General features: G+C 40.1%; 1 long non-coding RNA gene across 2 annotated transcripts; it reads right to left on the bottom strand.

Moving 5' to 3' along the window:
- Nucleotides 1–2,848: 2,848 nt before the first annotated feature.
- On the bottom strand, nucleotides 2,849–10,099 carry LOC108583126. Of its 2 annotated transcripts, none has more exons than XR_002518741.2 (2): nucleotides 6,250–10,099; nucleotides 2,849–5,102 (listed from the first exon to the last, which is right to left on the bottom strand). It is a non-coding gene; the product is annotated as an uncharacterized LOC108583126 (long non-coding RNA). The 2 variants fall into 2 exon arrangements; XR_002518742.2 differs by having other exon boundaries at nucleotides 2,849–5,085.
- Between the last annotated feature and the right edge of the window lie 4,585 nt (nucleotides 10,100–14,684).

The following is a 14,684-nucleotide window of genomic DNA, read 5'->3' as shown; positions in this document are numbered from 1 at the left end:
TAGCACTTAGTATATTTTGAGACTGTAACATTCTGGCACTCTTAGTTTTCTTCCAGAGACATTATCACCTTCTGGGTTGAGATGGAGTCTCACTCTTGTTGCCAGGCTGGAGTGCAATGGTGCGATCGGCTCACTGCAGCCTCCACATCCCGGGTTCAAGTAATTCTCTTGCGTCAGCCTCCCAAGTGGCTGGGATTACAGGTGTCCACCACCACGCCGGGCTAATTTTTGCATTTTTTTTTTTTGAGACGGAGTTTTGCATTATCAAATTCTAAGTCACATCGCTAAGTCAGCAACAAGCTTTCTTCTGTGCCTGATAGTCTAATAACTCAACACACAGGCTTTAAAACTACATTACCTTGGTTTAAATCTCACTCTTGCAACTTACTTGTTCTCTGACTTGGGAAGGTCACTTAACACTTCTGAGCCTTAGTTTTCTCATTTTAAAAATGGTTGTTGGAAGGACTGGGTGAACTAATACTGATCAGGTTTTTAATCATAACGCCTGGCATCACAAAGAGCTCAATAAATAACAGCTGTTTTTCTGTCATTGCCTCCTAAAATACATCAATTCACATACAACTTTGGGAATTAAGTTCCTCGAATGAGATTTCCAAAGACTTTATTAGATGTAATTCATTTTCTATAACTTAATTTCTTCCCAGGTCCTTCCAGAATGCAGCATAGTACCATCAACACACACCTGTATACAGTATCCTGAAACCAGAACAGCAGTTCCACAGCACTGCTGCTCACTCATAAAGCAGTCACATTGTTGGTATCTGCTCTGCACTCAAGAAAGAAGGGATCAACACTTCACTAGAAATAAGACAGAAGACTGTTGGACTCAGGAGCTAGCTTGTTATAATTTGCTCATTTGAGTCTTAGGACTTTCTGATATGCAAAACCTTGAATTCTTTAATACTTGACTAGTTCTTTTCTCACTTTTAAATTACACAATTTCACTTTTAAATTAGAGAACTTACAAAAAATTCTGAATTGAAATCTCTGAACCCAAAGCAGACAAATTGGGTTGAGCTGTCTTACACGAAGGTACGCCAAACTCAGTAGTGTGGATCCCAGTCTCAACACTGCTGCAGCCTGGCTGTGTGATCTTGGGTAACCCACTGCCCCTCTCTGGGCCTCAGTCTCATCTTCTACCAAATGAGAGGATGGACTCCATGAGCGCCATGATTCTAAGCTCCCACTATTCTAAAAGAAATAGGCAAAATTGACTAATTCCAAGGATAAAGTAATTAAAATGTTTATAGAGCTCTATAGTTTACAAAGTACTGTCTCCAAATGATTCCTATAACAATGCTTGGCCGGGGGCGGTGGCTCAAGCCTGTAATCCCAGCACCTTGGGAGGCGAGAGGCCAGGTGGATCACTTGAGGTCAAGGGAGATGAACCATCCTGGCGAACACGGTGAAACCCCGTCTCTACTAAAAAAAAAATACAAAAAACTAGCCGGGCCAGGTGGCGGGCGCCTGTAGTTCCAGCTACTTGGGAGGCTGAGGCAGGAGAATGGCCTGAACCCGGGAGGCGGAGCTTGCAGTGAGCCGAGATCGCGCCACTGCACTCCAGCCTGGGCGACAGAGCGAGACTCCATCTCAAAAAAAAAAAAAAAAAAAGAAAACCCATGCTATGAGATGTTATCATTAGTTCCATTATGGATAAGACTTTTGCCATATTGATAAAGTGACAACCAAGAATATATAGTTCCTGAGCTAAGAAGAAATCCAGGATCTTTCTGTCTGGGATACTGGATTTCTAAATTTTCCCTAAATTTATGGTCATTTGATTAGAGGGGAAATTTCTTATACTTCAAATACAGAAAATTCTCTTTATTCTCATGGCTGCTTGCCTGTTCACATGGATTCCACAGGTGGCATCATTCATTCATTCATTGACTAATTGCATCAGCATTTCCCGGCTATGTCAGTAGAGCACTGTTCAAAGTGCTATGTGGAGATTCAAGAGGAAGGACACATAAGCACAAGTTGTTCCCAGAAGGGGGAAATGGCAAGAGAAATAGATATACTATCCAGGTCTCTTTATGCACTGATGTAGTCCCAGCACTTCCAACAGTGTCTGGTGCACTGTAGAAGAGTGAATGAATGAATGACACCACAAGTGGGTTGAAGTATGGGGTCACACAATTGTGACCAACCCTCCCATTCACCACATAGGAGTCAGAACTTCTGTCTTTCCACGCCCGTTTCTGTAGCATGTACCACACTGGGGTTGTTTTCCTTTAGTTTGAAATTTTTCATCAAAGTCATACATGCATGGAGTTAAAATAAAAATCAAATAGTGCCCAAAGGCTGGAAATAAATCACAGTGATTCTTTCCCCTTCCTTGCCCCCTCCCACACTCCAGTTCTCATACCTCGAGGCAACCACTTTGAACCCTTTCAGCTGCAGCTCTGGAAATTACCTGCACAGCACAGCACTATGTAATACGCTTCAATGCTAAAGTTCTTGATCTAGCCATTTCAGATGGCATCTATCATCTGTAATGATGGATCACTATTTTAAATTAAATCATATTCTTATGACTATCTATGACTTACTTTGTTTCAAATACCCTGTCGGCTGTGCCATCTACCTGCTCTTTTCTCACCCTGGCGGTGAACAGCCTCAGATATCTAGGGAGCCCCCCATTTTTTCCAGAACCCCGTCTCTCTAAACCCTCATCCTCCTGCTCCAGGTTGGCCCGCTGCTCCTCCATCCTCCTCCCCGTGTTCCTGGTTCACCACCAGTCTTGCCTGCTCCCAGGGCTTCACCTTACCAGGTTTGCTCCTTGATCATCCACTTCTGATGACAGAAGGAAAGGAAGAGAGAGATCTGAGTCTAGCGTGCCTGAAAATCTATTTTGCCCTCACATGTGAGTGAGCTTAGCACAGAGCCAAATTCTAGATTCCCCTGTTTTGTCCAGATTTAGAAGACATTGCTCCCTCATCTTCTAGAGTCTGTGTCAAGAAGTCTGATGCCATGCTCTGCTTTTTTCCCTCCTTGGAAAGCTTTTGGGGACATTTATTTATCTCCATTGTTCACAGCAATGTGCCTTGATGGGTCTTTTGCCTCTGCTGTGTTGATACTCAGTCAGGTCTTTCAGTCTAGAGATTTATGTCTCAGTGTTAGAAAGTGCCCAGTAATCATTTTTTCTGACCACTTTCTCTGTTCTTTCATTCTGAAACCCCTGTGAATCAGACTTTCAGAAATCTCCCATGTCTCTAATTTTTTCTTTCATATTTTCTATCTTTTTATCATTTATACTAATTTACTCAGCTTTGTCTACCAATACCTACAGTGAATTTTTAAAAATCTGGTGTTGTATTTGTTTTAAATTTTAAGGGTACATTCTTCATCTCTGATTGTTACAATTTTTTAGCATTTTATCCTTGTTTTAGAACCGCAGTGCTTTCCTGCTTCTAAGGATAGCATTTGGGGTTTTATTTTTCAAATGTTCTCTCTTCCCGGCATGAGTTCCATTTTGCAGTTGTTTACTTGGGGCCTCCTTGTGTTGAGGGTTCTCTTGGTGTGTTTGGAAAACCTCAGTTGTCTGGCATTGAAGACCATCAAAGACTAAACGGAAGCTCTGTGTGCAAGGTGCAATCTGTTAATGGTTCCTTGAGGGTCCCCTAAATGATGTTTTCTCTAGAGCTATCCAGGGAATCCAACAAGGAGAAATCTTCCCATCTCCTGAAAGTGGAGAGTAGAGAAGGTGTGGGTTACTTGTGACCTGCCCTCAGGCTAAGAGACCATTCCATTGGCAAACATTGAGTATTCTCTCCCTCTTTTCAGCCTCATCCCCATCTCCACTTTTTGAATGGCTTTAAGCTAAGCTCCTCCAATTCAGTTCCTTCAGAAAATAGATCTCAAGCCTCCTGCCAGGAAGCAGTGGCTGGCAGCTGGCACCCTGTCTGAGACAGCAGAAGAGGGTTAAAGATTCTCTGACTCCCCATGCAAGCCTCTGCTTTCAACTGGGTATCCCAGCCCCTCTGACATTCCTGGTACCCCCATACTCTGACCTCCTGGGGTTTGCCAGGACCTTCTTACTATAGAAACCATTCTCTAAGTGTACTTTGGGTTGTGTCTTTCTCAGTTCTGCTAAGTCAATGACAACTGTCCATCTAATTTTTGTCCTGAAAAATTTCATTAAACTCTCTTCTCTACTGATGTCTTCTTCTATATTCTTTGTCCTTAGGGATTTATTCCTTTTTACTTCCTTACTATTATTTTATCAGAAGTGCCAGAAGGAAGAGGCGATGCATATGTATTTCACATAACATCTTTGGGCTTTTGATTTGCTGATGTAAATACTTGTTCTTATTTATGAATGACATCCCCTCCTTTCTCTTCAGGAAAGTCCCTTCCTGGTTGCTCTCTGGTTTCTATTTTGGGAGGCATGATTTCCCCTCCGCTATTGGCTTTGTTGGTTTTTTCTTTTGTTCTGCTGTTGGATTTTCCCACCTGTTGTATGGTAAGTTTTGTTTGCACACTCTGCTTGCATGGGCCTTTCCTTGCCCTTCTCCATTTACCCTTTTGTATCTGGAAGTTTCTGAGTGCTCCCATGCAGCCTTCTAGGAGGACAGGTCAGATCTGGGATTCATGCCCACAATAGCTCAGCGCAGTCTTCTCTGGGGTGCATCAGGGCTCCAGCAGACACGTGCTCATGTCTAGAGCCTCCATCCACCCCAGCAAATTGCTTGTTTCTTACTGCAACCTTGCAGTGGGGGAGGGGAGCTTTTCAAGCCTTTTTCACAGGCAGAGAACGCTCACAGGTTGGGGTTTCCAGCAGGCAGAGCACCTGGCATTGACTCTCACTGTCCAAGGAGGCGGTCCAGCCCCCTTCCTCCATAGGGTTGGCTTCTCACACCACTGCTGGCTTCCAGGCTGCTCACCCACAGCTTCAGCCCCTGCTCACCACAAGGGTCTCCACTCCTGGTCCACAGAGGTGTGCATCTAGTTTTTGTTTTGTTGTGTTTTTACTGTGACTGTTATGGGCTGAATTGATGTGTTGGATGTCCCTTAAAATGATATGTTGAAGTCATAACTCCCAGGACAACTTCAGAATGTGACCTATTTGGAAAGAGAGTCTACAGAGGTAATCAAGTTAAAATGAGGTCAGCGAGGTGATGAGGTCATGGGTATAGACCCTAGGATTTGACTGGTGTCCTTGCCGAAAGGGGAATTGTGGAAACAGAGATGCCCAGAGAGAAGACAATGTGAGGAGACACAGGGGCGCACCACCGGGGTGGTGCATCCACAAATCAAGGAGTGCTGAAGATTCCAGCAAACCACCAGACACCAGGGGAGAGCTCGGAACAGGCCTTCCTCACTGCCCCCAGAAGGAACCAACCCTGCCGACACCTTGATCTTGGATTTCCAGCCTTGAGAACTGTGAGACAATACATTTGTATTGTTTAAGCTGCCCTATTTGTGGTCTCTTGTCCTGCCATCCCCAGGAAGCTAAGTTAGTGACTGTATATTTTAATCCTTCAAATACATACTCTATCATTTCCATGTATAAATATGTTAAATATATATTTGGCATTAGAAGGGGGAGGTTTCACATGTATTCCTCTACCACCCTGACCAGAAATCTATCATATTACCTGGTTTCCTTATCTGCTCACCATGAGGCACTCTGAGTCCAGAGGTTTTAATTCCCCTCTGTAACCACAATGCCTGGTCTCTTAAAAGTGCTCAAGAAATGCTTTGTGAGTCGGTTAATAGGTTGAGAAGGTGAGGGACCAATCAATTTGATGTATGGTTATTCAGGGAACACTTCTCAAAAGAGGTAAAAATAGGCTGGGCACAGTGGCTCATGCCTGTAATCCCAGCACTTTGGAAGGCCAAGGCAGGCAGATCACTTGAGGTCAGGAGTTCGAGACCAGCCTGGCCAACATAGTAAAACCCTGTCTCTACTAAAACTATAAAAATTAGCCAGGTGTGGTGGGGCACGCCTATAGTCCCAGCTACTTGGGAGGCTGAGGCACGAGAATCACTTGAACCACGAGAATCGCTTGAACCCGGTAGGTGGAGGTTGCAGTGAGCCGAGATCACCCCACTGCCCTCCAGCCTGGGTGGCAGAGTGAGACTCCATTAAAAAAACAAAACAAAACAAAACAAAACAACAACAAAAAAAAGAGGTAAAAATACTGAACAATTGACTTTCACATGTTCCTAATTTTGTTGTCTACTTGAATGCGCTAGAGAACAACCTCGTACCCCCGGGCCTACCGTGTACATGAGGGTAACCCATCTGTCCCAGAATGGATCTTCCAAGAATGAGGTTTACATCATAATCCAGACCCTTGGGATGACATCACACTTTCTGGTTCTTTCCTGAACTCTCATTTATTCATCCAAGAATTAACGAAATCTTTGAACACGTAGCTCTTGAGCCAATAGTCACAGATATCTGTTGAGTGCAAACTAAGTGTTAGGAATTGTTCTGGCCATGTGATGTAACTGTGAGCAAGACAGACAGCTTCTGTCCTCTCATGAACCCTGGAAAGAGTCACAGATGATTATGTCCAACAGCTTTCAGTGATTAGATTGTTTCACACAAAATCCACACCTCTGGGAAAGAACAGGTTTACTCCCTAGGCGTGATTGAGTAGAGCAATTTGTTGAAAGTACGATTTTTTTCACTTGTGCTCCAAGACCCCTGGCACTTGTAAGAGCAGAGCCATCTCTGCGTGGCCGTGTTGGGCAGCCGTGTGGAGCTGTGGAGTTTGAGAGACCTGGGTTTGAATGAACAGGCTGACCCAATTCCTGGGGCCTCGGCTCTCTTATTGAACCTGTCTTGATCTCATGGCTCACCTGTGAAAAGGTGGGAGCAATCCTACCTCACAGAGAGCCAGGAGAGTCTGATGAGGGAATGTGCTCGCATGACTGTTTCTTAACCAGATATCGAAAAAGTCCCCAATATTCAATATGAGATTAGATTTCCTTGGAAAAGCTTATAGAGAGGTGCTAGGTTTTTGAAAACACAGGTTGAAGAAATGACTTGTCTATTTCTCTGTTTTGATGGCGGTTTCCCACCTACCCTGGGATATAGATATTATTGGTGATACTGTCCAGCCCTTCATAACTGTGTCTCTGCTGGGATTCCATGACCAGAAAGGAGAGTACCAGAAAACTGTGCTCTCAATAGCTGAGTGCTCTGTGGTCCCAGCCCCGGGTCTCGCACTCAGATTTCACAGTGCATTTGATTCATGGTGCACACCAGCAAGAACGCTGGCACTTTGGACTTGGTAAATGGCTTACTTGGTTTTGGGTTGAATTTCGTGTTGAGGCACAGCTAATTAGAATCCATCTGAAGATGGCATAAATAACTGGGTACTTCCACAGGCCTCTTGCCTTTAATGTTCCAATGACAGTCCTAACCTCCATCAAATATCTCCTCTTGCTCATCCATCCCCAGCCCAGGCTGGAGGGGGACATGGCAAACAGCATCAGCAGCAGCAGCAGCAGCAGCAAGGAAAGAGACACTCAGGTGACTGCCATGCCTGTGACTATGTCATGTTTCATTTAAAAATTCTCCTTACCCATTTTCTGGGATAGCCAAAGCAATCTATTTTATTTTTCTGCTTGGTTCCAGATATGTGGGAACAGATGGCTAATATTTGCCAGCTTGTACATATGTGTACATAAATACCTTTTCTCCTCTAGCCTTGGGCTTCAATATTAAAGATGACAACCCTTATTATTGTTAGGGATTGTGAGTAAGAGAAAATTCTCATTTTGTGCACTCAAGCAAAATGACTTAATCAATTTCTCCTTGACTTACACAAAGGGAGTCTGAAGTTAAAGTTCATGCTTTAGAAGGCTTTATTGTGGAGACTTTTTCTCCCACACTGCACATCAAACTGACTTTTTATTCAACTGCTAATGATGTCGGGATAATTAAGATAAGCCTCAGAAACACTGCGTGGAGACAAATAGAAATTCCACTTATATAGTTAAAAAGAAAATTGTCACAGTGTTTTCATCAATGAATGCATTATGCAATTGTATATCATTGTAAGTCAAGTATTGGTACCTATTGTGTCTATATGACAGTTTTCAATTCACCCATTTCCCATAACAGAGAGTAAATCAGCTCATCTAAACAGAACAAAACAAAAGAAAGAAGGGGACTTAATGGTAGGTGTCCTTTTTTAGCAATGATGTCCTTCTAATTACAGCTTGTAGTAAAATTAGAGGGTCCTGGGGTTGTTTTATATTATTTTTTGTTCTGCTTCTTAAAGGTTATTTAAGGTTTTGACTCTGATGAATCTTAGCTTTACTAGATCTGGATGGCATGGGAAGAAATTTGGGAAGTTGGGAGTGAATGTTGCAAAAATGCAACACAAAATACAGGGGGGAACCTGTCTAAAAAGACAGTGATACCAATGTAAAGGATGATGGCGCCTAAAGGCCTTGCGACTCAAATATGGACCAGCAATATCTACATCACCAGGGATGGGGGTGGGGTGGCCCTTGTTAGAAATGCAGATTCTCAGGTCCCACTCCAGATTCACTGAGTCGGAATCTGCATTTTAATGAAATCCCCATTGAATTGTGAGAAGCACTGCTTTCAGACACATTTGAGATCAGAGCTAATTCAAACATTTTATAAAGGAGAAAATAGACTTACTCAAGGTCACTGACAACACAACCAATTACTGTTGTTCCATAATCTGCACTACCTGTTCAACCTCCACGGCATCTGTAGTTATAATCCTTATTTAAATTCCTATTAGTATTTATTTGTGTTTGTTTTCTTTTCTTCTTGACTAATATTGCTAGATGTTTATTTTGGAGTTTTGGCCCCTGGAAAAAAACTTTTGGCTTCGTTGAACCTCACTATATATATTTCCTATTTCATTAATGTCTACTTTAACCTTTATTGTATTTCTTCCCTTTTTAGGCTTATTCTGCTGGTTTTTTTTGGGGGGGAGGGGGTGGTTGGGAATTCTTCAGTTGCCTCTTAGGCTTATTACATTTTAGATTTTCTTCTTTCCTAATACAAACATCTAGAACTATAAATTGTTCTCTGAGTATCATGTTAGCGGCACCTGACAAATTTTGATGTGTAACTTTCAGTTACAGTTTAGCTCCAATATTTTCTAATTTCCATCGTGATTTTGTTTTTAATACATTAACAGATTTAAAGTGTTTTATGTAAGTTTCCAAATGCACAAGGTTTTTAAGTTATTGAATTGTGATTAAAGAGTACAGTCTATGGAATATTTACCAAAATTGGTATGTTAAGGTTTCCCACAGAGATGGCGAATGTGGTAGCTTCTTTTGTAGAGCTGTCAATTTTTGATTTATGTGTGTTTGAGAGTCTGCTATTAGTTCCATTCAAATTGAGAACTGTTACATATTTCTGGAAAATTGTACCTTTTATCATTCATTATGTCACAACCTTTAGTGCTAGTAACGCTTTTTGCCTTAAAGTTTACTTAGTCTCATGTTAATATTGATGTCACTACTTAATTTCTCTTTTGGTTAGCATTACCTTGGCATATGATTTTTTTCATTCTTGACTTTTAATATTCCTGTACTCTTATGCTTAAGACATATGTCTCTTAAACAGCATACACCTGGACTGAAAAAAAATCCAGCCACACAATTTTTCCTTTTTACCAGGAGGTTTAGTTCTTTTAGATTTATAGTGATTACTGGATTTTTATCCACATCTTATTATGTACTATTTGTTCTACTATTTTGTAGTTTTTTCATTCTTTCCTTCTTTAAAATGTTTCTTTTTTTTTCTTTTGGTTATTTCATTCCTCCCACCTCCACTTACTTGGAAATTATGATGCAATATGTCCTTTAGTATAGTGGTTACTCCAGTACGAACAAGCATGCCAACAAAATTTAAAGTTAATTAATAACTTTATGCTCCTGTTGAGGACTTTAGAAAGCTTTAACTACAGTCATGCTCCTCCCCACTTATATTTTATTCTTGCCCATTATTTAATCCTTACCTTTCCCTACAAATTAGATATTATTAGGCCAGGCGTGGTGGTTCATGCCTGTAATCCCAGCACTTTGAGAGGCCGAGGCAGGTGGATCACAAGGTCAGGAGATCGAGACCATCCTGGCTAACACGGTGAAACCCTGTCTCTACTAAAAATACAAAAAAATTAGCCGGGCGTGGTGGGCACCTGTAGTCCCAGCTGCTAGGGAGGCTGAGGCAGGAGAATGGCATGAACACAGGAGGCGGAGCTTGCAGTGAGCCTGGGTGGCAGAGCGAGACTCCATCTCAAAACAACAACAACAACAACAACAACAACAAAAGGTAGATATTATTATCGATCAAGTGAAGTCACTTTCCTTTGGCTTGAAATAAATCCTTTAGAATTTCCTTTAGTCAGAGATTTGTTGTTGTTTTATGATAAACTCTGTATGTTTCTATTTATATTAAAATGTCTTTGTTTTGGTCGTCTTCTTATAAGATATTTTAATTATTTCACATATTGACTATTTATTCTGCTGTCTTCTGGCTTCTATTATTGTGACTAAGAAATCAGTAGTAAGTCAAATGATCATTTTGCTATGGGTGATCTTTCTTTTGTCTCTCTAGCTGCTTTTAAGATTTTCTCCTTTCCTTTGCTACTCTTTAACTCTGTTATGATGGATATAGGATTTGTATATTTCAAAAACTTCTGGAAATTTTTCAGCAATTTTTTTGAATGCTATCTATTCTTCATTCTTCTTGTTTTCTACTTAAGGACTCAGATTAGACACATATTAAACATTCTCATGTTGTACACCATCTTTCTTAACCTTTGCTTTATATTTTCTATATCATTTTTTGTAATTTCCCTTGTAATTTCTTCTTTAAACCACAGGTTATAGAAACATGTTGCTTAATTTTCCAACATTTGGGATTTTTCTAGTTATATTTCTGTTATGCATTTACAGTGTATTATTACTGTGAAGAGAATACATACTCAATCTTCTGTATGTTGCCTGATTAAAAAAAAAAAAAAAAATTAGGCTGGGTACAGTGGCTCACGCCTGTAATCCCAGCACTTTGGGAGGCCAAGGCGGGTGGATCACCTGAGGTCAGGAGTTTGAAGCCAGCCTGGCCAACACGGTGAAACCCCATCTCTACTAAAAATATAAATATTAGCTGGGCATGGTGGCAGGCGCCTGTAGTCCCAGCTACTCAGGAGGCTGAGGCAGGAGAATCTCTTGGATCCGGGAGGCAGAGATTGCAGTGAGCCGAGATGGCACCACTGCACTCCAGGCTGGGTGACAGAGCAAGATTGTCTCAAAAAAAGAAATTAAATTTAAATTTAAAAAATTTAAAAAATAAAATTGATACATATTTATACATATTTATAGAGTACAAGTGGTATTTTGTTACATGCATAGAATGTGTAATTATCAAGTCAGGGTTTTGGGGGTATTTCTCACCTTGAGTATTTATCATTTCTATGTGTTGGGAACACCTTTCTCTCTTCTAGTTATTTTGAAATATATAATATATGATTGTTACTTATAGTCACCTTACTCTCCTATCAAATATTAGAACTTATTCCTTCTATTTCACTGTGTATTTGAACCCATTAACCAACCTCTCTTCCTCCCTCCTTCCTCCCCCACACACATCCTTCCCAGCCTTTCATAACTATCATTCTACTCTCTACCTCCATGAGATCAACTTTTTTAGGTCCCACATATGAGTGAGAATATGCAATATTTGTCTTTCTGTGCCTGGCTTATTTCACTTAACGTAATGGCCTCCAGTTCCATCCATGTTGCTGCAAATGAAAGGATTTCATTATTGTTTTATGGCCAAATAGTGTTCCATTGTGTATTTATATTAATACCACATTTTCTTTTTTTTTTTCTTTCTTGTTTTCTTTTTGAGACAGAGTTTTGCTCTTGTTGCCCAGGCTGGAGAACAATGGCGCGATCTTGGCTCACCGCAACCTCCACCTCCCAGGTTCAAGTGGTTCTCCTGCCTCAGCCTCCCAAGTACCTGGGATTACAGGCGCGTGCCACCGTGCCTGGCTAATTTTTGTATTTTTGGTAGAGATGGGGTTTCACCATGTTGGCCAGGCTGGTCTTGAACTCTTGACCTCAGGTGATCCACCCGCCTTGGCCTCCCAAAGTGCTTGCATTATGCCCAGCTACCACATTTTCTTTATCCATTCATCCATTGATCTTTATTTCCCTAGACTGTATTCTAAATTGTTGCACAGCCATCTTCCAGTTAAGAAACACGTGTGTTAGCTGTACCTAATTAGTTAGTCTGCTGATCTTTCTAAAAAATATAATTGCAGGCAGGCGCCATGCCCCACACCTGTAATCCCAGCACTTTGGAAGGCCTAGGCAGGCAGATCACTTGATGTCAGGAGTTCAAGACAAGCCTGACCAACATGGTGAATCCCCGTCTCTACTAAAAATACAAAAAGTAGCCAAACGTGGTGACGGGTACCTGTAATCCCAGTTACTGGGGAGGCTGAGGCAAAAGAATCGCGTGAATCCAGGAGGTGAAGTTTGCGGTGAGTCGAGATCATGTCGCTGCACTTCAGCCTGGGTGACAGAGCAAGACTCAGTCTCAAAAAAAAAAGTGTGTGTGTGTATATATATATTATATAATATATATAAAATTGCTATAACGTAATATATATATAATTGCTATAAATTTCATTTATTGAAGATCTACTAGATTTAATTTGTTTTTAAATCCACATGTTCCTGTTCAAATTTCCAAGCTTCTATTTAATTTTTTTCCTGAAATCTACATGGGATTATAAATCTTTAATTTTGAAAGAACACATTAGATGTAGATAATAAGTATTCTTTATCTGAAAATAAGTATGTGAACTTTTAAAAGATCTATTTCTACTATCTGTTGTTTCTGCCTCTTCTCATTCATAGTATCTTGATTCCTCATAAATTTCATAATTTTTTAAACCACTTATATTCTTTGCAACTTTATCTGTGGGAATTCTTGCAGAAATGAATTAAATTTTTTTTTTAGAAAGATTGCTTATTTCTATGAATCATCTGGAGATGCTACAAAAAAAAGATTTTAATTTAAAGTCTGCTTGATATTATCCAGATCACACAAGTGGTTAGTTAAGATAAAATATTGCATGAAGGCTGGCATATGGTTGCAAATTATCAAGGGATATATTTTTTTCCTTCTCCACCTGTCAGCAAGGCTGAGAGAAGCAACTTTTTTGCTATAAAATATCTGTGCAGTGGGGTTTATGTCTCACTCATATGTAGTATAAGTCCAAGCTCTATATGGGGGTCTCCTATTATATTCCCTCCTTGGGCAGAATCTGGGCTTTATCTCCATCCCCCTACAACCAATGTACTTGCAAAGTGAAATCTCAAGACCTGGTGAAACCCTTAGAGGAAAAGCTAGCTTTGAAACTTATTAACCTCCCAGAGGTCTTGCTTTTATTTTATTTTTAGACTTGGTCTATTCCTCACTTATAATCATTTAGAAAATTTGGTTTAAAATTTTTTAAAAACCATTTTAGTTGTTCCAGTCAGGATAGTCATTGTGTACCTGACTGCCATATTGCTAGAAGAAGTTACCAGGTATTCTTGGAGGAAAACAGAATTTAAGGGAAGCTGTGAAGACTGCCTATATACATCTAATTGTTGCAGGCTTAAGGCAATGTTATTGTTAATTCAAGATCATAGAAGACCAATGGTACGATAAGTAGGTGTATTAGTCCACTTTCACATGCTGTGAAGAACTGCCTGAGACTGGGTAATTGATAAAGGGAAGAGGTTTAATTGACTCACAGTTCTGCAGGACTCAGGAGGCCACAGGAAACTTACAATCATGGTGGAAGGGGAAACAAACATGTCCTTCTTCACATGGTGGCAGGAAGGAGAAGGGCCAAGCAAAGGGGGAAAAGCCTCTTATAAAAACATCAGATCTCATGAGAACTCACTATCACAAGAACAGTGTGAGGGTAACCACTCCATTATTCAATTATCTCCCACTGGGTCCTTCCCATGACATGTGGGGATTATAGGAACTACAATTCAAGATGAGATTTGGGTGGGGACACAGCCAAACCATATCAGTGGTAAAAACTGGATTATTGTGTATTAATGGAGAGGATCAATTACACAAAGAACCTAAAAATACGTTTGACACAAAGAGAATTACTTTTTCTAGGAAAATTAAAGAATTTAGAGACAAACTGGGGGGATGGAAAATTAAACAAAAAATTCTAATGTTCTTTGGGGAGTATCTTCTGAGTTATTTTTATATTGCAGAGAGTTTGTAAACAGATAGGTCTATTTATTATAAGTATTAAAATTAATAACAAATTTATTAAAGTAATAAAATTTTAAATGTAAATATTCTTACACTCTTAAGTTTAATTTACAAATTGTATCCTAGTTATAAATCTAGTAATTTTTGTACAAAAATAAGAAATATGATATTCACTTATTCTTTGATTAATCTTAAATTAACTTAAGCTTAATAGTTAAAGTCTTCTAAAAAATTAAATACAACTTACAAACATAATTATGTTCTTTTAAACATTTTTAATGCCTGACTGGACAGATTTACAAAATGAAATCTTCTAAACTCTTAAGAAACTCTTGCAAATCAAACTTATAAACATAGTGAGCCAGTTTTTACTTTCTTTTTCTTTTTTTAATTTTTCTATAGACAGGGTCTT

This window comes from Papio anubis, chromosome 19 (genome assembly GCF_008728515.1).
Source record: "Papio anubis isolate 15944 chromosome 19, Panubis1.0, whole genome shotgun sequence".
In the NCBI taxonomy this organism is placed as follows: Eukaryota; Metazoa; Chordata; class Mammalia; order Primates; family Cercopithecidae; genus Papio; species Papio anubis.
This window is presented reverse-complemented; position numbering and strand designations above follow the sequence as displayed.